The sequence below is a fragment of the Artibeus jamaicensis genome, unplaced genomic scaffold (genome assembly GCF_021234435.1).
Source record: "Artibeus jamaicensis isolate MK-2021 breed Jamaican fruit bat unplaced genomic scaffold, CSHL_Jam_final scaffold_369, whole genome shotgun sequence".
Taxonomy (NCBI): Eukaryota; Metazoa; Chordata; class Mammalia; order Chiroptera; family Phyllostomidae; genus Artibeus; species Artibeus jamaicensis.
This window is the reverse complement of record NW_026522042.1, coordinates 38,162,160-38,187,137: the sequence shown is the minus strand read 5'-3', so window position 1 is coordinate 38,187,137 and position 24,978 is coordinate 38,162,160. Positions and strand designations below refer to the sequence as shown.

Below are 24,978 nucleotides of genomic sequence, written 5' to 3'. Positions count from 1 at the left end.
AGGAGGGTTAGCAACAGGGGAATGGGAGGAGGAGATGGGGGGAGAAGGTACAGAAAACAGGTAGCATAGACAGTAGATAGAAAATAGATGGGGGGGGCGAGAATAGTTTGGGAAATATAGAACCTAAAGGACTTGAGACACATGGACATAAACTAAAGGGGGGTAATGGTGGGGTTGGGGGGGCAGGGTGGAGGGGAATGGAGGGGGGAATAGAACAACTGTAACAGCATAATCAATTCAAAAAAATAAATAAATTTAATAAAAAAAAAAAACATGTATAGTCCCCCCTTTATTCCCACCATATCATCTCTGCTTCTCAGTCTTGCTGATATTTCTAATGATTTCTCTTATAATTATATATAAATGAAAAAACGATTTTACACTAATCTCTAAAATGTTATTATGTATTATTTACTTTAATAACCAGGTTTGAATCCATTATTAGTTTCCAAACCTACAGGGTATAATTCTTTAACTACTTTTCTCTTATCAAGATTTTTAAAAGACTAATTTTTATAGCAGTTTTAGGTTCATAGCAGTATTGATCAGAAAACACAGAGTTTCTATTGCTCTACCTCCATACACACTCACAGCCAAGAACTGCAAAACTATTACACCTTTTTTTTTCAGGGGAGAGTATGAATGCAGTCCACCACCACCACAAATCATACACTTGAGATTCCCACATTTGGGGAAGTCTCAGGGGTCAGCACATCCACAGTGAGATGGATACCCCTCACCCTAAATAAAAACACCTTTATGAGAATGGTATCTCCCCTGCCAGGTAAGTTGCACCCACTTCTTAAAGTAATTTTTTAGGGCAGTTTTAGGTTCATAGGTAACATTGAGTGGGGGATAACATGGAAGATAACAAAGATTCTTTATATATCCCCTACCCTGGCACACATATAGTCTCCCCACTATCAACATCTCCGATCAGAGTGGTGCATTAGTCATAATCAATGAACAACACAGATATTAAATTTAAGAGGCAAAATAAGAAACACCCTGTGAAACTCAATTAGAGAAGACTGAACGGGTAGAGGTCATTTGTTTTCCTTTCTGTAAACAGTCACATTCTAATAATTTCTGAAGCATTCATGTGATCTTCACTTTCCTGCTGCCTATGCATTTAGTGCCCAAGCCAAAAGAGTCTCGGATCACAGTACCAGTCATGCTTGGGGTCGGCAGGGGCCAGCGGGGGTCGGGGAGTTAAATCCTTACAACCTTTCCTGCACACCTCTTACTGTTATCTCAAGGACTGTGGAATGTGTGAGAATATTAGTGTCCCTCCAGCTATTCATTTTCCTTCACTCCCTTTTCCTGCAATGCCTCAGTAGGAGGCCAATGGCCATACTCTCCCCTGCAGAGGCCATGAGGAGGCTGACTATAAGATGCAGAGGTTGGAACTTCCAGCCAAGATGGAGGCATAGGTGGAAACACTGTGCCTCCTCATACAACCAAGTTTAAAGACAACAAAGTTTTAGTAACAAAAACACAACCAAAACAGACAGAAAATTGAACTGTATGGACGTCTGAAAATAACGAACCATTCATCCAGACTGGTAAGAGGGGCAGAGTCAGCAGCTGGTGGAACAGGGTCATGCAGGAGAAATTGGCCGGACCAACCCATGCGTACAGGCAGCAGTTGGCAGATCCCAGGCTCGGGGTGGCAACAGGGGAACCCAGTGAGGACTCGGGGTGGCTAGCTGACTGAAGTCACACATTCACGCACAGATAAACCAGGCAAAAAAAAAACTAGCAGTGACATAGACCATGCCAACCAGGGCCCCAGCACAGGAAATTAAAGCTTAAAAGCACCAATTGGAAAAACATTCGGGGTTGAGGTGCCAGGGTGAGGTGTGAGCTCCCAGGCTCACAGAGTTAGTTGGAGAGACCCACAGGGTCCTGGAGGGTGCACAAGCCCAACCACCTGGAAACCAGCACCAGAAGGGCCCAATTTGCTTGGGGGAAGCAGCAGAGGGAACCAAAATTTGAGAGAAAGCATGGAACAAGTGCCATTGCTCCTCTCTGACCACACCCCCACATACAGCATCACAACCCAGCAACCTGGGTGGCCCCACCCTGGTGAACACCTAAGGCCCCACCCCTCATATGGAACAGGTGCAAACAGAACAAAACATTATGGCCCAAGAAGAACAGCTCAAAGCCCCAGAGCCAATACTTCTAAGCCACCAAGTGATAGCCAGCCTATCAGATGCACAGTTCAAAACACTGGTGATCAGGATGCTCACAGAACTGGTTGATTTTAATCACAAATTAGAAGAATAAATGAAGGCTAAACTAAGTGAAATGAAGAGAAAGGCACAGGAAACCAATACTGATGGAAAGGAAACTGGGACTCGAATCAAGGGAGTGGACCAAAAGGAAGAAAGAAACAACCAAACAGAACACGATGAGAAACAAGAATTCAAAAAAATGAGGAGAGGCTTAGGAACCTCCAGGACATCTTTACATGTTCCAACATCTGAATTATAAAGGTACCAGAAGGGGAAGAGGAACAGCAACAAGTGGAAAACTTATTTGAACAAATAATAAAGGAGAATCTCCCCAACCTGGCAAAGGAAATAGACTTCTAGGAATTCCAGGAAGCTCAGAGAGTCCCAAAGAAGTTGGACCCAAGGAGAAACACACCAAGGCACATTATAATTATATTACCCAAGATTAAAATGAAGAGAGAATCCTAGAAGCAGCAAGAGATAAGGGGACAGTCACCTACAAAGAAGTTCCCATCAGACTGTCAGCGGATTTCTCAAAAGAGACTTTACAGGCAAGAAGGGGCTGGAAAGAAGTATTGCAAGTCATGAAAGGCAAGGACCTACATCCAAGATTACTCTATCCAGCAAAGCTTTCATTTAGAATGGAAGGGCAAAGTACTTCTCAAATAAGATCAAATTCAAGGAGTTCATCATCATTAAGACCTTATTATATGAAATGTTAAAGGGACTTAGCTAAGAAAAAGAAGACAAAAAAGATGAACAGTGAAAAGACAGAAAACTCACAGTTATTAAGAACCACACCTAAAACAAAAGCAAACTAAGAGGACAGCTAGATCAGGAACAGAACCATAGAAATGAAGATCACATGGAGGGTTAGCAACAGGGGAGTGGGAGGAGGAGAAGGGGGAAGAAGTTACATAGAATAAGTAGCATAGATGGTAGGTAGAAAATAGACAGAGGGAAGGGCAAGAATAGTATGGGAAATATAGAATCTAAAGAACTTGTGAGTGACTTCTGCCAAGATGGAGGCATAGGTGGATGTGCCGTGCCTTCTCACACAACCAAGTTTAGAGACGACTAAATATTAGCAACAGAAAAACACAGCCAGAACATGGAAAATTGAACTTTTCGGAAGTCCGTTAACAACAAATTCTTCAGCCTGACCAGTAAGGGGTGAAACCAGCGGCTGGTGAAGCGGGATTGCACAGGAGGTCTCGGTCAGCTGGACTCAGGCGCGGAATCCAGGCGCAGGGTTGGACCTAGTGAGCGACCGAGTGAGCGACCAGGTGAGCGACCACGGGGGAGACAGCAGGGAAGCGGTGCTGAGTGTTGACTGTGGTCGCGCATTTGTGCGCGGGCGGACAGGGGCGGACAGGTGAGGGAGTGGGCGGTTGGACCGGGCCGGTGGGTCCCCGCAGCAAGCGGCAGTGAAGGGCGCAGCCATTTCCCCACTCTGACCCCACCTCCACGTACAGCGTCATAACCCAGCGACTCTGAGTGGCCTGGCCCAGGTGAACCACCTAAGACACTAATCCTCACCCAGCTGTGAGAAACAGCAGAGGGGGTCACCATTTCCTCGCTCTGACCACACCCCCACATACAGCATCACAACCCAGCGACCTGGGAGTCCAAGGCGCCGCTTCTCACACTTTAAGGGCCAGAACAGACCAAAAATGTCGCAAGAAGATCTCAAAGCCCCAGAGCCCATAGATCTAAGCGAGGAAGAAATAGCAAAACTCTCAGACGCACAGTTTAAAACACTGGTCATCAGGATCCTCACAGAACTGGTTGATTATACCGACAAATTAGACAAATATATGAAGGCGAAACTAATTGAAATGAATGGAATTGCACAGGACACCAATAGCAATGAAAAGGAAACTGGGACTCAAATCAATGGAGTGGACCAGAAGAAAGCAAATAATGGCCAAACAGAAAAGAGTCAAGAAGCAAGAATTCAAAGAAATGAGAAGAGTCTTAGGAACCTCCAGGACATCTTTAAACGCTCCAACATCCGAATTATAGGGGTACCAGAAGGGGGGAAAGGCACAGCCACCAGTGGAAAACTTATTTGAACAAATAATTAAGGAGAATTTCCCCAATCTGGCAAAGGAAATAGACTTCCAGGAAATCCAGGAAGCTCAGAGAGTCCCAAAGAAGTTGGACCCAAGAAGGAACACACCAAGGCACACCATAATTACATTAGCCAAAATTAAAATGAAGGAGAGAATCCTAGAAGCAGCAAGAGCTAAGGGGACAGTCACCTACAAAGGAGTCCCCATCAGGCTGTCAGCAGATTTCTCAAAAGAGACCTTATAGGCAAGAAGGGGCTGGAAAGAGGTATTCCAAGTCATGAAATCCAAAGACCTACAACCAAGATTGCTCTATCCAGCAAAGTTTTCATTTAGAATGGAAGGACAGATAAAGTGCTTCTCAGATAAGATCAAATTCAAGGAGTTCATCATCACCAAGCCCTTATTATATGAAATGTTAAAGGGACTTATCTAAGAAAAAGAAGTTAAAGAAACATGAACAGTGAAAGGACAACAAACTCACAGTTATTAACAACCACACCTAAAACAAAAGCAAACTAAAAGGACAGCTAGATCAGGAGTGGAAACATAGAAATGAAGATCTCATGGAGGGTTAGCAACAGGGGAGTGGGAGGAGGGGAAGGGGGGAGAAGGTACAGAAAATAAGTAGCATAGACAGTAGATAGAAAATAGATGGGGGGGGGGGGGGGGCAAGAATAGCATGGGAAATATAGAATCTAAAGGAATTGAGACACATGGTCATAAACTAAAGGGGGGGTAATGGTGGGGATGGGGTGGTAGTGTGGAGGGGAATGAAGGGGGGAATAGAACAACTGTAACAGCATAATCAATAAAAAAATTAAAAAAAAAAACTTGTGACACATGGACATAAACTAAAGAGGGGAATGGTGGGGGAGAGGGTGTGTAGAGGGGAGGGGAATGAAGGGGGAAATGGGACAACTGTAATGGCATAATCAACAAAATATATGTATAAAAAGATGCAGAGGCTGCTGTACCAAGTAGGTCACGTGAACAAGACCCATTGTGCTCTTCACCAAAGAAGAAAGGAGCTGTCTTCCTCACCTGTGTGCTTATATTCCATCACATCTGTCCCCAAGTGCATCCTCATGAACCTAACATCCTGTAACAATTTCTCCCGAGCAGCATTTTCAGATTTCACTCCCCTCATGGTTTTGTTTAGCTCCAGTGAAGACCATATGAATGATACTTAGAATTGCCCAGCCCCTCTGCCAGCCTGCTGGCCTTGACCCACACTTGAACTCGTCTGATTTCTTGCCTTGAGATAGACATTCCTGCAAATAATCTCTGACAGATTCATCCTCCACGCATAAAATCTAGCATGTCCAGAAATGTCTGAACCCCAGCACAAACACAGTCTAGACCTTCACACTGATGTGGGACCCCTGCTACCTTTGCACTAAGAAAATTATAGGAAAAAAACCCAATTTATGGTTTTGGTTATTTTAAACTGAAAAGTAACCAAATATTTACAGATAATGAGAATAAAAGGTCACATTATCAGAGCCAGTTTCTTTTCATGAGTGTCTCGGTGCTGATGACAGCAGACAGGGGGATTAAAGACTGAGTGCCCCTGTAGGGGGGTAATCATACAGACACGCTGAGCTGGGAGGACATCGCTTAAAAAGGTCTAGCTGGCATATTCACGGTGGCCCAGAGAAGAAGGCAACAGATGTGCCCTTTGATAGATAAGTGGATAAAAAGATTGGTACATACATACAATGGAATATACTCAGTCATAACAAAAAGTGAAATAGTGCCAGTTGCAGCAACATGGATAGACCCTGAGAATATGCTAAGTGAAATGAGTCAGTCAGAAAAAGCCAAGAGACATGATTTCACTCATATGTGGGATATGAAACTGAAAGCAACAAATGAGCAAACAAGAAAAACAATCCATGGACGAAGACAACCATATGGTGGTTACCACAGGGAAGGGGTTTCGGGGTTAGTAAAGGGGGTCAAATAAATGGTAATGGAAGGAGATTTGACCTTAGGTGATGGGCACACAATGCAATGTATAGATGATGTATCATAGAGTTCTACACTTGAAACTTACATAATTTTATTAACAAATGTCACCCCAATCCATTTAAAAATATATATATGTATATATTTTTCAAACATATATATACACATATATACATATATACATGTATGTATGTATGTTTGAAAAAAATTATCATCTCCAAGAATACCCAAAACAAGCAGTAAACTCAGGGCCAAAAGAAATGGGAGTTAGGGTTGAAAATAATGGTAAACACTCCAGGGCAAGGCCTATGCCCCCAGAATAAAGCTTTCTTCACTGAGAGCCAGTGAAGTGTTGGCTCACCAGCAACAGGGAGGGAGAAAAACAACATGAAGCACAGGGAAACCATGTGGAAGCACTTCACCTGTGCTGCTCTGCACACGAGCCCCCAGCAGAGAATCAGCCCTGAGCCCGTCCTCCACTACAGCAGGCCGAATTCAATTCACACTCCCTCATGGTGAGCTCGGGACACATTACTACTTCAGGGCTCTCGATCTGGGTCTGAATTTTACCCACCACCATTGAAAATATCATCAGGATTCCTTTGTATTTAAAACAATAGCAAAGTTAGTCTAAAGCTTAACATTCATGTCTTCTCACTTCACTTTATTCTCATTGAGTTTTGTAGATGGACTATAACTTGAGGTAAATATTTACTTTCATATCTGCCTCCCCTCAGCTTCTTTCTAGAAAGGATTTGTCTTATTTGCCTTTGCACCTCCTAGCACTAGCAAAGAAAAAATGTTTGCTCAATTGTTAAATGACTTACTGAAGCAGAAAGGTGAGGAAGACAAATTTCTTTATAGCTTTTCCTGGAATCAGGCTTGGAGAGGCACAACCATTTGAAGTAGAAACTCCTCATATTTATAGTTTATTCCTGTTCTACTTTAGAAATGTTCATTATCAAGAATGTTTAGGATGGCTTCCACTCACATACCTCACCCTCAACCATGATGAGTGGTCAATGAAACAGGATGAGATTACATTATACTAGCAAACTGTTTTTACATGTTTTTCTTTTGATTCTGAGGGCCCTGTGGGGTCTTGTTAAACCTCAAGGCAACATATTATGAACATTACTTACATGGTTAAATGCCATGAGGAGAAAACAAATATTTGAGGGAGGTTTTGTTTTGGGGGGTGTGGGAGATGATTTGCTTGTTTTGTTTGGTATGGACCCTGGATAAGAGAGTACTCACTGTGGCTGTAGAATCAAGATTCCTCCTCACTGCCGTAAAAGGAAGTCACTTCATAACAATGGTCACAGAAGGTCACTCACTTTCCATGTCTCCTATTCACAAGCCCACCTTGTCCATGAAGCCTGCCCAGGCGCCCGGCCTCACCCTCCCTTCTTTTCCCAGAGCACTGCATTTTTTTCCCTCTTCCAACACCATTTCTGGAGCCCCTTGTGTGTGTTCCACTGGGCACTTCAGAGGCCCTAAAACCAGAATCATTCAGCACTCCCATTTCAGTAAATATTTCTCAGATTCCTGAAAACAGGAGAAAATACCTCAGCTGTACTGAACCTCAACCATTGAAGACCTATGCTGCTATTTACAGGTTGCATTTTCTTTAAGGTTTTCATAGGGTAGAAAACAAGGATTTTACATTAAAGGCAATATAGAAAAGATGAGGGAGATAGACAGGAGGATAGAGAGATAAACAGAGTCGGGCAGACAATAATCCTCTACAGTCTGAAGGCCCCAGAAGAGCATTACACAACTGGCTCTCTGCTTTCCTCCGAGCCTTGATGACCACCTATTACCCACAAAACGACGGTTCAAATAGGGGAGGGGGAAGTGCTAAGCAATTCCATGCACATGTGCTCAGGGTGTCCACATCTTCATCCATCTCTCCACCCCAACATCTGGAGAAGCCTGAAGAATCAGATGCATTCCTCCCCCACTGCTGCCTTTCTCTTTTCCTTCTCTTGCATCAGCCTCCCCCTAGAGGGGAGGACTTGAGGTCCCAGCAGGCACCAGCACCCGTTCCTGCCCTAGGGAAGGGCACGGAGTTAATACTCCCTTATCCCGCTTTCCCAGAGCTCTTTTTCCTATTGATTAGAAACATTAACAATTAAACAGACACTCCCTAAGGACTTTTTTTTTCCAACTGGCTGTTTCCTTGGGCTGCTCCAGATGTCAGGTGTTAGCCCTGAGGGAAATCTCACTGAGCAAACCCTCTGAGGGGAGGATGTCCAAGCTCACTGAGTCATGTAGACTCTGGGATACGTCTTTCTCACACTGCTCCCTCCTCTCTCGCCACTCTTCCTGCCTTCCACCTTCCTGTGTTTGCCTTCCAAGACAAGCTGCTGTTACAATGAGGATACTGTTGCAGTAAGAAAATTATTTTCTGTTTTAAACATTTGGTAATCTTGAAAGCACATTTTTAAACAAGTTTTTTATTTTTTAATTACAATTGTCCCCATTTTTCCCCCATTGATCAGCCCTGTCCTACCCACCCCTGCTCTACATTCAATCTTCCCCCCCCACCCCCACTGTCCTTGTCCATGGGTCCTTTATACGTGTTCCCTGACTTGACCCTTCCTCATCTTTCCCCTGATAGCCCCCTACCCTCTCGCTTCTGGTCACTGTCAGTTTGTTCTTTATTTCCATGTCTCTGGTTCTATTTTGCTCACTTGTTTTGTTGATTAGGTCCCACTTATAGGTGAGATCATGTGGTATCATGACCATGTGAGATCATGTCTTTCACTGCCTGGCTTATTTCACTCAGCATAACACTCTCTAGTGCCATCTGTGCTGTCACAAAGGGTAGGAGTTCCCTCTTCCTTTCTGCTGTGTAGTATTCCATTGTGTAAATGTATCACAGTTTTTTGATCCACTCGTTTACTGATGGGCACCTAGGCTGTTTCCAGCACTTGGCTATTATAAATAACACTGCTATGAATATTGGGGTACATAGGTTCTTCTGAATTGGTGATTCAGCATTATTAGTATATAATCCCAGCAGTGGAATTTCCAGTTCAAAAAACAGTACCATTTTAGTTTTTTGAGGAAATTCTACACTGTTTCCCACAGTGGCTGCACCAGTTTGCATTCCCAGCAACAATGTACTAGGGTTCCCTTTTCTCCACAACCTCATCAGCATTTATGGCTTATTGATTTGTTTATGATGGCCATTCTGACCGGTGTGAAGTGGTATCTCATTGTGGTTTTAATTTGCATCTCTCTGATGGCTAGTGATGCTGAGCATCCTTTCATATGTCTATGGGTCCTATGTAAGTCCTCCTTGAAGAGAGTTTGTTCAGGTCCTTTGTCCATGTTTTAACTGGGTTGTTTGTCTTCCTGGTGTGGAGTCAGGTGAGCTCATTTTCTCTTGAGAAGTACAAAACGGGGCACAGAAACCAGAGAGATGCCATAGACCAGGTTATGACAACACGTGCTGTGTTTTGATTGTTGTGTAACACTGATTATTGGTGAGTCAGTCTCAGCGAGAACCTTGTCAGCTAATTACCCAGGAATCGTTTTAGACTTCCAAATGGCACACCAGTCTCTTTACTGAGTCATAGAAAGCTCGCATTACCAATTATGGCCCCCTAAGGTCTATGGTTCATCATAAACAGGATTATTTCTTTAGAGTCTGGGCAACTCTACCTGAGAGTTTTAAACAGAACAGGAACAAGTTTGTCTGATATGCACTCTGAAATCCCCACATTGCTGTCACTTGTATTTTTTATTTCTTTATGATGACAGCAGGTGACTACAGCATCCAGAGTATTGGCTGCTGTGTCAGGACAGTGTTGGTTCAAATAATAAAAAGTAAATGACTTGCCTGAGAGAATTAAAATGAATGGCATGAGACTATTGCTGTGTGATAGAAAACAAGTTATTTATGAATATTTAATTATTTATAAAATACATTTAGGAGTGATTTAAATATAAGTATTTCACCAAAACATATTCAAATTTACTAAAATATCTTATCACAACATAATGGAATTTTCTAAAATAATCCTCAAATATTTTATACTTTTAAAAAAATAATCTTTTTTAATTTTTAAAATTACTATTGGTCTTCCCTGGCTTTAATATAAATGTGTTCTTCAGAATTTTACTAAGTTGCAAGTTATTTTAATATAAGAATATTAACTCTATTATATGTGCTGAAAATATATTTCTCCTGGTTTGTCTTTTAATTTGCCTTATCATGCTTTTGGTTTACAGAGCTTAAGTTTTTAGCCTTCAAATTGATATTCTTTTCCTTTTGTGTTCCTCATTTAGATTTAGAAAGTTCTTCCCCATCCTGAGACCAAATTTTCATTTAATAGTTTGATAAATATCTAAAATTTATTTCAATAAATTTTAGGAGTTAAGGATCTAGCTCCACTGTTTTTTGAAGAGTTTACCATTTGTACCGAATTTAGAATTTCCTTTGAATCTGCTGCTCCTCACATTCTGCCAGTTAACTCCTTACTCTGCCCTTCTCTGGTAGGTCTGAATTTTTCCTGCATTTAGGCTTTTTCATAATCAAATAAAGAATCATTTATCTCAATCAGGCAAAATTAGGCTCCTTTCACTTAGTAACTCACTAATTTAATAGACATTCCTTCTGAGTTTTATCAACTTCACAGATCTGTTTAATTACCGTCATTCAACACCTACCTTGGATCCACAGAAATGAAGAAATGTTTTGTCTTTACCTATTTTCACACAATACACAAACGACTACATAGCAGGAACAAGTTAACTGGTGGCTAAACTTGTCTGCACCTCACTTTCTTGTTCGGCTATTCAAATTCCCTGATATTTTTTCCAAAGCTACGCTTATTAATTCACTTGAATAAGCATGTGCCAGGTACTGAGCAAAGAATGAAGTGTGAAGGAAGCAATAAGATAGCTATTTTCTACCCATGAAGAGGTTTCAGTCAAGTTTACATGCAAACATATAAACAACTATATTATTTGTCTACTGCAGTATAACAAATTACCCCAAAACGTAGAGGCTTAAAATGACATTGAACATTTATCGTACCTCACAGCTTCTGTAGGTTAGGAATTCAGGAAGAGCTTGACTGGGTGTTTCTGGGCATTGCAGTCAGGTGTTGGCTGGGCCATGATCACCTGAAAGCTGCCCTGGAATCAGAGGATCTGCTCCCAGGGAGGCTCACTGGCAAGACTAACAAGTTGATGCTGGCCTTTGGTGGGAGGCCTCCGTTCCTCTCCACATGGGCCTCTCCACAGAGCTGTTCGAGTGTCCTCACAGTATGATGACTGGCTTTCCCCATGGCAAGCAATCCAAGAGAACAAACACCACAATTCCCTGGATGGCCTGATCTCACAAGTCGTACCATCACACAGACTAGCTTGATTCTATGAGGAAGGACACACTATACATGGCCATGAACACCAAGAGACAAAACTCACTGGAGGCCATCTTGGAGTACGGCTAACACTACAACTGGTATGCTAGGAAAAGATAAGCACAAATGGAGAGCTAAGTAATTGTTCCCCTCTCTCAAAGTTTTCAACCACATTCTTTTGTCTCTCACTTTCCTAAGGTAACCATTTCTGTTAAGCTTTTTGAGATCAATATCACTTATTTTTATCTCTCTTGCCTTCATTTATCTCCATCTAAAAATTAGTACTTTGGTCAAACTTTATTCTCCTCCTTCCTATCCTCAATGGCTATTCCATCTCCTTGTCTCCTGGCATTATTCCCAAAAAATACAATAAGCCTTCTCCATTAGTCATCCCTTTTTCTCCTGCATCTTCAAGGTTTATGTCACTATTAAATTCTATTGTTTTATCTACAAGCATGTTCTAGTTTTCCTTATACTGAAATTAAATATCTCTAAGTGAGAACCTTTTAATACACAGTTCTAGGCATGTCACCTTCATGGTTAGTAATATTCATTGGTTCCTTATTATCAACCAAACTGTCAAGTTTTAAGTCTACCACATAGAGCTTCTATAATAGTTCCTAACTTACCTATTTTCCTCTGACCTTCCAGTACTCCACCCTCTACGCAAACTAAACTAGCTCCTCTTCTCCAGACATGATGTACATAAAAATACATTTAACTCAGACAATGAAAAACCTAAGATTGACATAAACATGCAATAAAATTGTTTTCTTAATAAGACATCTAGAGCTGGGTGGTTCTATGTTTTGTTTAGAAGCTTAGTGGTATAAATGTCCTAGATTATTTCCATTCTTCTGTTCCACCTTATACAGAGTTGATATTTTGTTATCATGCTTGTTACCTTGTGGTAAAACAAGCAAGCAAGCAAACAAACACAGCTACTACAGTTCCAGACATGAGTCCTCATACTGGCATGCTAAACAGGAAGGAAACGGTTAGGAAAGAGGCTTGCCTTTTATCTCTAGCCCTCCATTTCCTTACCTCCAAAGTGAAGATAACCACAGTATTTATTTCATAGGATTTCACTGAGGCTAAAGAACATGATGCACTTGAAATATGATCATAGCATCCCACACATAGTGGAAAACAAATAATAACTAGCATTGTGTTTGTTTAATTGCTATTTTTTATTTTTCAGTTACAGTTTACATTCAATATCTCTTTGTATTAGTTTCAGGTGCTCAGCACAGATTGCATTATTGGAAGGCTGAAGGAACATCTAATAAATCCCAAGGAAATAAAATAAAATTAAGTTTCAAGAAAATGAACATGAAAAACTAGGAAGTCGGAAACTTAAGCTACTCCTCTACCTCTCAGGAGTCATATGGTCTTTCAACTCTGCCCCTTTCTTTTATATCGCCCCTGCCCCCACTGTGTTTCTTGGTTTCTTCAGTCAGTTATCCAACAGAGACTCAGATCTTTGAGCCCAATTCCAAATTTCCCAAGGAAAAGAATGTGATCGGTCCATTTTGTCTATCCCAGATCCAAATTTCTCTGATAGGAAAGAGAACAATCATATGATCTATGACCCATTTATTAGGGTGTGAGGGAACAGACTGTCTTTTAAGAAAGATGTGTAGGAACTAAGTCGAAATCATTGATGGAAGAAATGATTGGCCTCTCTAGAACAAACCCATTACCATTTCATGCTTTTTGTGAGTCTACATGAAAATGTGTTGAATTGGCTTCCTCCTAAGAAGTGTAAGGCTTGTGTAATTCAAAGAACAGCTCAGCTCTTGCTGGTATCTCAGTTGTTTAAAGTGTTATCCTGATATGCCATAGTTGCAGGTTCAATCTCTGGTTAGGGCACGTACAAAAATCAAAGAATAACTCAACTACTCAAAAAACCTATTTTGAGAGTAAAAATGTACACAACAAAGCACTTTACTTGTTGGTAATTTTCTCCTTGGAGGTAGTCATTACCGGGCATTATTCACAATTTATTTGTGTGTGTATGTGTGCATAGAGATTTGTTGCCCTTTATTTACTCAAAGTGGTCATCTAGATGAGACTGCTCATTCTACACCCATACAATGAACTGATTTATTTTTATTTCTATTTTTATTTCTTTGACTCTGAGTTGGATATGTGGTTCCTTTTGCTGAAGAAAATTGTGTTATATATAAGCTGAATTGTGTCTCTCCAAAATTCATATCCTGAAGACCTAATCCCCAATACCTTCGAATGTGACTGTATTTAAAGAGAAGGCCTTTAAAGAGGTACTTGTGTTAAAATGAGACTGTTAGGTTGGGCTGTAATCCCATCTGACTAGTGTCCTTATAAGAAGAGGGAATTTGAACACATGGGCACAGAGGAAAGACCATGTGAGGACATAGAAGGAAGTCATCTGCAAGCCAAGGAGAGAGGCCTCAAAAAATTCCAACCTTGCTGATGCCTTGTTCTTGGGCTTCTAACCTTCAGGACTTTGAAAAAATGCACTTCTGTTGTTTAATACACCCAGTCTTTAATATTCTGTTATGGAAGCTATAGCAAACCAATATAGCGGAATGCACACTTTGTTTATTAAACAAGTAAAAACTTATCAACACAATTCAACAAGTGTTTACTAGCTGCCTCAAATATTTTGTGGAATGAGCCAAGAAATCAATGAAAGAAAATTATTGAGAGTCTACCACAAGTCCAGCGCTCCAGCAGGTAGGTGACTAGAACACATAGATGAATGAGGAGTCATCAAGCCCAATAGGGGCCCAACGTTTAACAAGAATGTCAAACTCATTGCTTAAGGGCCAAAAAGAAGTCTATGTGAGGTGCTCAGTGATGCCTTTGAGAAGATGAGTATGTGTTTCTGCTGGCCTAGAAGAACAACGAGGAAGAGGGGAAAGCAATCGTCTTTTTATTTGTGGTATTTTAAAATTATTTCTGAGTAAGTGTAGTATTCAATAGCAGATAAATCCCCAATTTACTTTGCCTAAAGAGAAGCTTGACATCATTCATACTAAATGAAAATGGGATAGACATTTGCTAACAATTGCATTGAAAATACTAAATATCCACATAGACTATTCTACTTAAGTCTCCTTATATAATCAAATTTATCCAGTGGACTCTTCATCACATAATCCTCTCTTAAACTAGATATTTTTCAAGGGTCACATAATCAAGGAACTTCCAGGAGATATTTTAGTGATCAAACTAATCATTGTATAATATTTGCTTGCACCTTTATCATTTTTGCTCCCAAACTATGTGCTTCACACTAAATGAAGCATAATTCCATTTTAAATCATATATTTGTTCAACTCTATGAGCCAGTCCATTCATTCAAGGACATAAACACATCTGAGAAAAACAATGCCACCATTTTTAGCCACACTGAAGCCCTCCAAAGACCACCTCTCTAGAGAAATAAAGAAGCCCTGGTCTGGACAAGAACTTTAGTCAGGCTCTGAAACTCCTACAAATGTCAATAATTGTAGCACTGAAAAATAATGTACGTACTTTACCCAACCTGCACCACAAGCACTTATTTCAGACTCCAGTCGTGAATTGACTATAATGCTGCACTTGCCAAAAGCTTAATAATCAAACTGTATTGGAAAGAGAATCTATTGAAAATGTTAATTATATAAACTCTAAACCTTAACTGACTTAAAGTTACCAGGAAGAGAAAACAAAAATCCTCCCAACTATATCACTCTCCCTTACAGAAACAATACAATGCCACAGCATAACATTTTGCTTTGGTGCAAGAAATCACAGTTTATAACACAGGTCCTTTCATAAAACTCTGTTTTGAATATGCTGTTCTTGTCATACTCAATAGCCATTATATAAGGAGCTTCACAATCTACACAATAAATTCCTGTTCTCATACTGTGCAGCACAGTAGGTGGAGAAAGTAAGATTGTGATCCTCTTTTTCATTCTTCCCTTTGTCTGCTCATTCTGTTAAAACAGGAGTTTTCCTAGGTTAGGTCCTATTTCTCTCCTCTCATTACACCTTCTCCACCTCAGTGACTTCATCTACTTTCCAATTGCAGCTATCATCTCTAAGTCATTGACCCCAAACTTTTCTAACCACGACCAGCCCCAACTCAAGGACTAGCAATGTCCAACAGAATTTTCGTGATGATGGAAATGTTCTAATCTGTGCTGCCCAATATAGTAACTACTGGTCACATACAACTATTGAGCACACAATTTAAATTTTAATCTGATCGCTAGTGGTGACCACATTGGACAGACAGCTTCCATTTGTAGCTGCTTGCCAAAAACACTTGACTTTATGCCTACTGGCACTCCAAAAATAATATGCCCAATTGACTATGTTCAGCGTCTGCCCCCAAACAGCTCCTCCCCTTCACTTGCTTATTCCTATTAATTATACCACCATACTCTCGTTCATCCAAACTACTGATGATAAAGCTATTTTTGATGCCCACTTTTCTCCCACATCCCAAGTGCTTCTTACAGTTACTACACAATCATACCTCTGGTCAAGGAATAAAAATTCATGTAAGAAAATAATTACAATTTTAAATAAATGTATACAGCAATAAGTTAATGTATTTATAGTTGGAATTTTAATTATACTCTTCCATCCTGCAAACATTACCAGTATCAATATTACATCAATATAAGATTAAGTACATTCTGTATTGATCAGAAGGGGTGGTTCCATAGGAAAAATCTATTATACATAGGAAGTGGGGAAGATGTCAAGGTTAGGCAGCAGAAATAACATGAGTTAAATTATTTAACTTGAGAGAAACTGCAGGTCGGTAGATGTGAGAGGAATGGGGGAGAAAAATGAGGAGGAGGAAAGGAAGAGAGGAAAGAAAGACAGCACATAGAATTCTTTTGACTGGTAAGATGAGGACGGTCTTACCGCTATTTTAACAAAAGAAAATTAGGCAGACAACTCCGGCTGCTCAGGGCAGTAGCTTGGTCTCACAGTAGCTGCTTTTCAATAAGAAGAGAATGGATAAATGGTAATTAGAGGAGGAACTACACTGGGTCTAGGGTAACACTATTAACAGAAAGATAACAAGCCACACATGCAGTTTCACATTGAAAAGTTTTTTTAAAGAGAGAAATTTATTTTTAATATATTTTATGTGATCCAATATACCTAAAATGTCATTATTCAACATATAATCAATGTTTTTAAAGTTTTTGTGAGATAATTTACCTTTTTTATAATACTTCTTTGAAATCTGCTCTGTGTTTTACACTTACAACATCAAAATTTAGACACTAAATTTTCAGTAGAAATATTTGATATGTATTTATATTTCATAAAATTAGTAGTCAAAAATAGATTTACGGATACTATATTGTTCTAAACATTCATAAAATACTTCCAAAATGGAATTCTCAGTTTTAAATAAATCAAACAAAGTTTAAAATTTCATTCCTCAGTCACACTCAACACATTTCAAGTGTGTATACAATAGTCACAGGTAGCTAGCTGCCACTATACTGCACAGAAGGAGCCTAGAGCTTGCCCCACCTTAAGAAAAAGCCTCAGAGGCTTTTGTCAGAAAGTTGTGCTATAGACAAAGGCAGCAAAACAAATGACAGAATTGGAGTTATGTCTGAGACAAGAGTTCATTTGAGCATGCACACCAGAGAGCCTGTTGGGTATTGCTAACCTGTGTTTTCTCACCACTGATTCTTTCCAGGCCAGTGGAGGCAATAAAGCACTTGGTTTACAGATCTGCCTTGTCTCACTGCTCTCTCTGCATTGGCCCCACTGAAAGGAATACTGACCTGAGAAACAGAAGCAGCTCCTCACTTGAAAACTGCTCTATGATACGGGTGAGATAATGAGAATAGAACAAGCAGGAAAATAGAAATTCACATTCTTGAACTGTGAGTTGATGGTATTTTTTTGTTGCATTGAACCATCGTATTGCTATCAATTAAAAGACATATATTAGAAGAACTGTCATATCAATTTCAATAATCTTCACAAATTTAAAAATTCATCTAACTGAAAATAGTAACCTGTCAGCTCCAAAAGGACACGAATTTTTGTGTTTTATTCACTGCTGTATCTCCAGAACCTAGAGTCTATACCCAAAGCATGAGATTAATCATTATGTGTTCAGCAAATAAATTAATAAGCAGCTCAATAGCTTCCCACACAATACCAAAATACCACAGAATTGTGATCCGAATCTGCTATTCATTCATTTTCTCAACACACATTTTGAGTATTCACTATGTCAATCGATCTGTTAGATGCTGTGTATATAGAAACGATTAACATAAAAGTGACTGAAGAAACAGGAGTAATGTCTGTGAAACCCTCTGCTTCTCAACAATTCAAAAATCATCTTCACATCCTTTGAAGGGTCCACTTGACTAATATAGTGGTTTTACATGCTTCAATATTATGTCAAACATTAAATATTGATATCAAATATTAAGCTGTACTTTAATCAGAAGCCACCAGACTTCAACTAGCTCTTAAAACCTTACACAAGCTCCATCAATGGAGATCAACATTCCCTTTCCATAAAAAGTGCTGTAGATTTAACTCTATCTGGTTTTATTTATCAGGCCTTAATTAGGCATCTCATCTAAGTTCTCTTTCCAAGTTCATATGAGAGTTTTCCTATTATTCTTTGCTTAGCCCAAATGACTTTTTTTCTATTTTCCGACCATACTAATCATGGGCACACTTCCGAAATATATAAGAATTAGAGAAAAGAGTTGATTGCTTAATTCTTGCCTGTGACCCGGAGCTTGCATTAATTAGCTGAAGCCAGTGTCCTCAGCATGCTCTCCAAGGCCCTGTGATCGACTGATTAGGACAATGACAAGGCCATCTGGCCTTTCCTCAGCACACTAAGAAAACTGTCTTTTGGCATAAAAATTAGGGATGCCTATAATTTAGAATGAGTCAAGCGCTGCCAGCATTTTTGAAAGAGATGGTGCCTGACTGCAATATGAGGCCTGTCCCGAAAGCAGCTATGCCTGTACATGCTGATGCCAGGATCTTAAAAACCAGCCTCACTCTCCTGATCTGCATAGGCTTTCTTACTTCTTTGGCTGAATTGCATTCAACCCTCCCATCTATCGGGATGTAATTAGTGGCACACACTCACTGGAGTATTGAAGATGGACAGTGCTCTTGGCCCCTCTTGGCCAAAGATTTCCAGCCCATGTTTTCAGGGTAGGTTTATTCAAGAAAACCAACTAACAATATAATCCTTAGTCATTTTACCTCGTGTCCAGTTTCAGAATTGGAATGAGTGGTCCACTATCATGTTGCCTGGGGATGTCTGGGTCCTAGAGCACTGTCTTTGTTGACCCCACTTATGACCTCAGGCCACCATTAGACCAAGGATTGATGGCAATAAAAGTCAACACTGGACTTCCCTAGAGAAAAATTCACTTGATAGTGAAGCTTCACAGATTATTCCTTCATGATCTCCTTGGTGAAACTTTCAGGGAAGGCTGGTAACACACTGAAATAGCTGAACAGATGAGCATTATAGGCCTGATCCATCAAATATACACATTGGTAAAAACACCATATCAACTGTACTTTGTATCACATCTCCCTGGGATCTCAAGTGATCGCCTTCCATGTAGAATGTTCAGTGTGAGGCTCACAAGTCTGACATGCCCAGTAAGTTGGGTAGGCCTTATATTGCCTTTTTTAATTGCCCATTTTTTTAAGACACTGGACTTCTCAAGGCTGACTTATTTTGGCTGCATGCTTTTGTGAAGTTAGTATTTTAATTTGGACGAATACTTTTCCTTGTAGTTAAGTAGATGGAACAGGTCTGAGAAGACTGCAAATACCCACAGACTCTTTCTCTTCAGCCTGTTTGTGAACTAATGGCCTCAGATCCAGCATAAGCATTTGATACTCAGCTTAGGTGAGAACAGACACAAAGGCGCGAGAATTCCTTACTCTGATGGCAAGAACTCTGCACCTAATGTTACAAACTACAACCCATCAAGCTAGAAGAACTAGTCTTCCAAAGAACCAGGATTAGAATTCCCTTTGGCAGACATGCTTATCACTCGTGGTTATAAAACGTGCAAGAGGTTTAGCTGTTACGAAGATGACAAGGTTCTCTGCAAATTTGAATGTTCTCCCAGTGCTGTACATGTCATCTGTGATTTCCTATATTTAGTTTGGCAAAGCTTCTATCCTTGCAGAAATTCCTCTAGGTGTGCAGTACCCTTTCTGCATATCATGTTTCCTCCTTGGGTCTTACAGTGCTAAATCAAAATAAAGAGAAGATGAGGTCCCTCTCTTACAAGGAACTCAAGACTCTGAATTAAAAAAAAAAAGAGTATATTGCTCTTTGGATAAAAACATTAATTCTTTCTGTGTCATTTAATAAATTATCCATTCCAAGGCACTAAATGGCCGTCAAGTGGCCTGGCTGAATTAACAGCAGCAAACTTTTATTTAAAATGTACTAATGACACTTACTATATCATCTTCCCAACCCTTCATAATTGTGAAAGGACAAGCCAACAAACCCAACCTTACAAACAGGCAAACGGTCTCACCAGCCTACCCACGGTGACCCCCTTACCTGAAATAAGAATCATTCAGTGAATATGTATTTATTGAGGGCCTACTATGTGCTAGGCCTGTCCTCTCCAGGGGTCACTGCACATACAATAATAAGCTCTGCTGCATGTACTCACAACTGTAAGCCTCCTTTTGCCCTGCCCTCTATATGATCTGTTTCCCTCTGTGAGGACAGGGATCTCTGTTTTGTTTACAGATACACCTATGGAGTCTAAAACAATAGCTGGCACATCTGCGTTCAGTGAATATTTAACAATTCTAATGAAACAGCATGTGCTATTAATCAACAAATCTACAAGCATGTTTTGAACGCTTAGTACCTGTTCCATGTGATCCTAGGCACTACGGAGTGTTTTGGGTTTTTTGTTTGTGTTTGTTTGTCTGCTTAGCATAAAGTGTCTGTTCCCTGAAAGTTTCCAGTCTAGTTGAAGAGATCACAGGTAGTCAGGAATGTCCATTAAGGATGGAGAGTCTTGGTAAAGACCACTGGCAACACTATTAATGAATCCATGCCCCAGCTGGTGTAGCTCAGTGGCTTGAGTGTGGGCCTGCGAACCAAACAACTGCAGTTCGATTCCCAGTCAGGGCACATGCCTGGGTTGCAAACCAGTTCCCAGCAGGAGACACATGAGAGGCAACCATACATTGACATTTCTCTCTCTCTCCTTCCCTTCCCCTCTAAAGATAAAATCTTTACAAAAATGAATCTGTGTTTTCATGCATTTATTCACTGAGCACCTACTATGAGCCGGTACTATGCTAGTCTAGAAATATTGAAGTGAACGGTCCCTGCCTTCTTGGGATTTATATTCAAATAAGGCAAACAGACAATCAACCAATGAATAAATGAACAAAGTAATTGTGGGAATACCCTGAGGAAACAAACGAGATGTGGCACACAAAACAGCAGCAAGCACACCATGATGACCATGAGATAAATACAGGCCAGGAGGGATCCAGGAGAATGAACATTCAGACCTTGTCTTCCTCCCACCCCCCACCTCTTACCGCCCCAGCCCACATGCCTAACCTCACCCCCGACTACCACTGGCCCAGTTGGAAGCCAGAGGGTAAGGGATCAGGATGGAAAAGGTCTGGAGGGGCAAATGGAAGGTATCAAATATGACATAGTGTGTTTGTGTGTGTGCATGTGTATGAAAACATGCCCACATATGTGAAAAAGTCCTCAACCTTCCCAGTGGCCTGCCTCATCCACTGTCACTTCCATTGCTTCCTTATCTCTCAGCTGTGAGTGAACCTGACTCTATTTTCCCATGTACAGCTTCTCTCATAATGTTCATAGTTTCAAAAATTGCCTTGGTCAGTCCCTTAAACTTTCATTAGCTAGGTTCATGAATTTCAGCATCTTCAACTTTTACTTATGAATGAAGTTTTTATATCTCTTTTAGGCTTTTTAGCCTTCTAAAGATCCTGTTAAATTTTTCCATTTTTGAATATGTAAAATAAAATATCCCACTTTTATACCACTTATTAGTTGATAGTTTATGTACGTGAAAATGAACCTTGTCTAATTTTTTTATTGTTGTCCAGTTACAGTTGTCCCACCTTTTTCCCCATTGCTCACCCCTACCCCATCCTCCACCCCACTCCCACAAATAATCCCCTACACTGTCCATGCCTCTGAGTCCTCTATTTGTGTTCCTTTCTTTGCCCCTTCTTCTTCTGTCCCCCATTATCCTCCTCCTCCCTCCCCTCTGGTCATATCAGTTTGTTCTTTATTTCAATGTCTCTGGTTATGTTTTGCTTGACTGTTTGTTTTGTTGATTAGGTTCCACTTATAGGTGAGATCATATGGTATTTGTCCCTCACCACCTGGCTTATTTCACTTATTATAATGCTCTCCAGTTTCATCCATACTGTCACAAAGGGTAGGAGCTCCTTCCTTCTTTCTGCTGCATAGTAGTTCATGGTGTAAATGTACCACAAATTTGTTGTCATATTAGGACTAGCCTCAGTTGATTTTTTAAAGATTTATTTAAAAACTAAGTGGTTCATGAAGGCAGGTGCTTTAAAGCACCCATATGAATATGCATGAATGATAAGTCCATATTTAAATTCTCAGCCACTGATTACAAAAATAAAATACATCTGATAATAATAATAACACCTAATATTTACTGAGCACTTATTATGTGTCAGAAATTATACTAACTACTTCACAATATATTATTCAATCCTCATACCTTAGGAAATAGGTACTATTATTATCCTCATTCTACAATTAAAACAAACTGAGGCTCAGGAAGGTTAGGTAACATCCTGAAGGTCACACAGGTATGATGTGAAGAGAACTGGATTTAGACCTGGCTAAACCACAGCTGAGCCCACAGTTCATAAGGAACACAACTTTGCCCCAAGTCCATGGAGTCTGACACACTTCTTAGCCATTGTTCCCCACCTAGATAATCTGAAGGACAAGGAACTCTGAGTAGTTCATTGGCCATCCCATAATGATGACAGCAGAAAACATGTTAAAGTGGTACTATTAAGTGAAAGAGCAAGTTATAGAATGACCAAGAATATTATGATTTCATTTGTGAAAAAACAAAGATAGTTGTTTATAAAGTAAATATATATATATCACTATATGGTACATACATGCCCATGTGACTATTAATAACTATTTTCATAGTCATAGACAATTTCTGGAGAAATAAAAGAAAAATCTGCCAACACACAGCACTGCCACAGAAGAGTGCTCAGAGGAGACAAGGAGTGTTAATTTTCTACTACATCTTCTGAATTATTTATCACAAACTTAAATAAGTTACCACACTAATTACACTGATATGAGGAGGCAAAGGCTGAGATGATAATAACTCCAATAACTTTATTACAAAAGTGCATTGCTGGCAATCCCCAATGCACCCTGTCTGGAATTTCTTCCATGGTTATTAGTTTTAAACTCTTTGTCCCCTTTATCTTGCTAGCTACTTATATTAATAACTATGAGTATTAGCAAAAAATGAACAATTACCAGCCATAAAATACCTGTTTCAACTTGGCTTCATTAATATCTTCTTAAAATGAAGTACATGCAATTAAAAAGATATACACAAATTGTCCCACGATCGACTTCCAAATTAGTGAGCATTTTAATTGCCAACAGATAGCAAATGCTTAACCAGTGAAAAGTGATAAAGTTGTGATTTAATGGCTGATTCAAAAAGGAGAAGTTTTAAGATAATGACTTGATTCTTCTCTAGTTCCAGCAGGCTATCCTCATGCCTGGATGCAAACAGTTTCAGCATCAGGGCAGGCGTAAGTTTCTATGGAAGCACAAACAGTACCCAGGGCTGTAGGTGGTAAAGTTCAATTCAAAATGATTAGTTCGGGCAACAACTTGTTGGAGAACAAAATATAGAGATATTGAATTCTCAATATCTTAGAATAGTGAACTGGTTAAACTAAAGAGCATTCATAGACTAAAATAAAAAGCAGGCACTGGATTCATGCAAAATATGATATGTCAACATTCCACCTTTCTGCAAAGTTTGACATTGTTTTTTTCCAGTGGTCATTCAACATCAGTGTCTTAGACTGCGGATGGCATGAGGGTCTCACGTGCTATGCACCCATACATTACTAATCAAGCAAGATGAATTGGTTGCCCTTGCTAGCATTTCTGGAAATTATTTCTCCACCAGTATCCCAGGAATTGTGTGGCATTCCTGCTAATTATGACCAATGTGCCCTGCATTGCTAACTATCTTATACTGCTATCATCTGAACTATGCAAAGTAATTTTCACATCTCCTTCCTATCAGCCTGTTTTGCTTGCCTGTTTTTCTGCTGCCTGGCCACTGAAACAGTGGGCACAATCCTTTCTTCCTGGAAGATGCTATGTAACAGGTGGCACCCAAGGATCAAATAAATCTGAGTTTGAATCCAAGGTTCACCTCTTACTAGCCATAGGACCTTGGAAAAACACTGAACTTTTCTGAGGCAGTTTTGTCATCTTTAAAGCAGAACTGACTTTACGTATGGTTTAATGGATTAAATAAGGTAATATAAGATAAATGTAAAGTGCTTTGCACAGTGTGTGGCAAATAGTAAGTGCTCAGCAAATAATGATTTTTAATTCGAGTTTCTGAACTGTAGAGCATGCACATTATAATTTAAAAAATCTCAGGATCTTCTGCTCAAGATGGTAACATTACCTGGTGTCGCTCAGTGGATTGAGTGTGGGCCTGCACACCAAAAAATCTCGGTTCGATTCCCCATCAGGGCACATGCCTGGGTTGCAGGCCAGTTCCCAACAGGGGAATGCACAGGAGGCAACCATACACTGATATTTCTCTCCCTCTCTCCTTCCCTTCCCCTCTAAAGATAAATAAATTTTTTTTAAAAAGATGGTAGCATAGGCAAACATAGCTCACCTCCTCACACAATCACATCAATATTACCACTACGTTATAGAACAAACATCACTCAGAACTGGCAAATTGAATGGAAGTCTGACAACTACAGAATTAAAGAAACCACATCCATCCAGACTGGTATGAGGGGCAGAGACATGAAACCGCCTGGTCCTGCATCCACAGGTGGTGGATAAAAATTTGGAGGGATATCTTGGGACTGAGGAGTCCCAGCCCAGGGTCCAAGTGCCAGGAAGATAAGTCCCCATAACTTCTGGCTGCAATAACCAGCAGGGACTGAGTCAGTGGAAGAAACATCTGGATTCCCAAGCAGTTCCTCTTAAAGAAC

General features: G+C 40.1%; 1 non-coding gene across 1 annotated transcript; it reads right to left on the bottom strand.

Annotated features, from left to right (window-relative positions):
* Positions 1–627: 627 nt before the first annotated feature.
* On the bottom strand, positions 628–792 carry LOC119042434 (U1 spliceosomal RNA). Its single transcript, XR_005081225.2, has one exon. It is a non-coding gene; the product is annotated as a U1 spliceosomal RNA (small nuclear RNA).
* Positions 793–24,978: the final 24,186 nt, after the last annotated feature.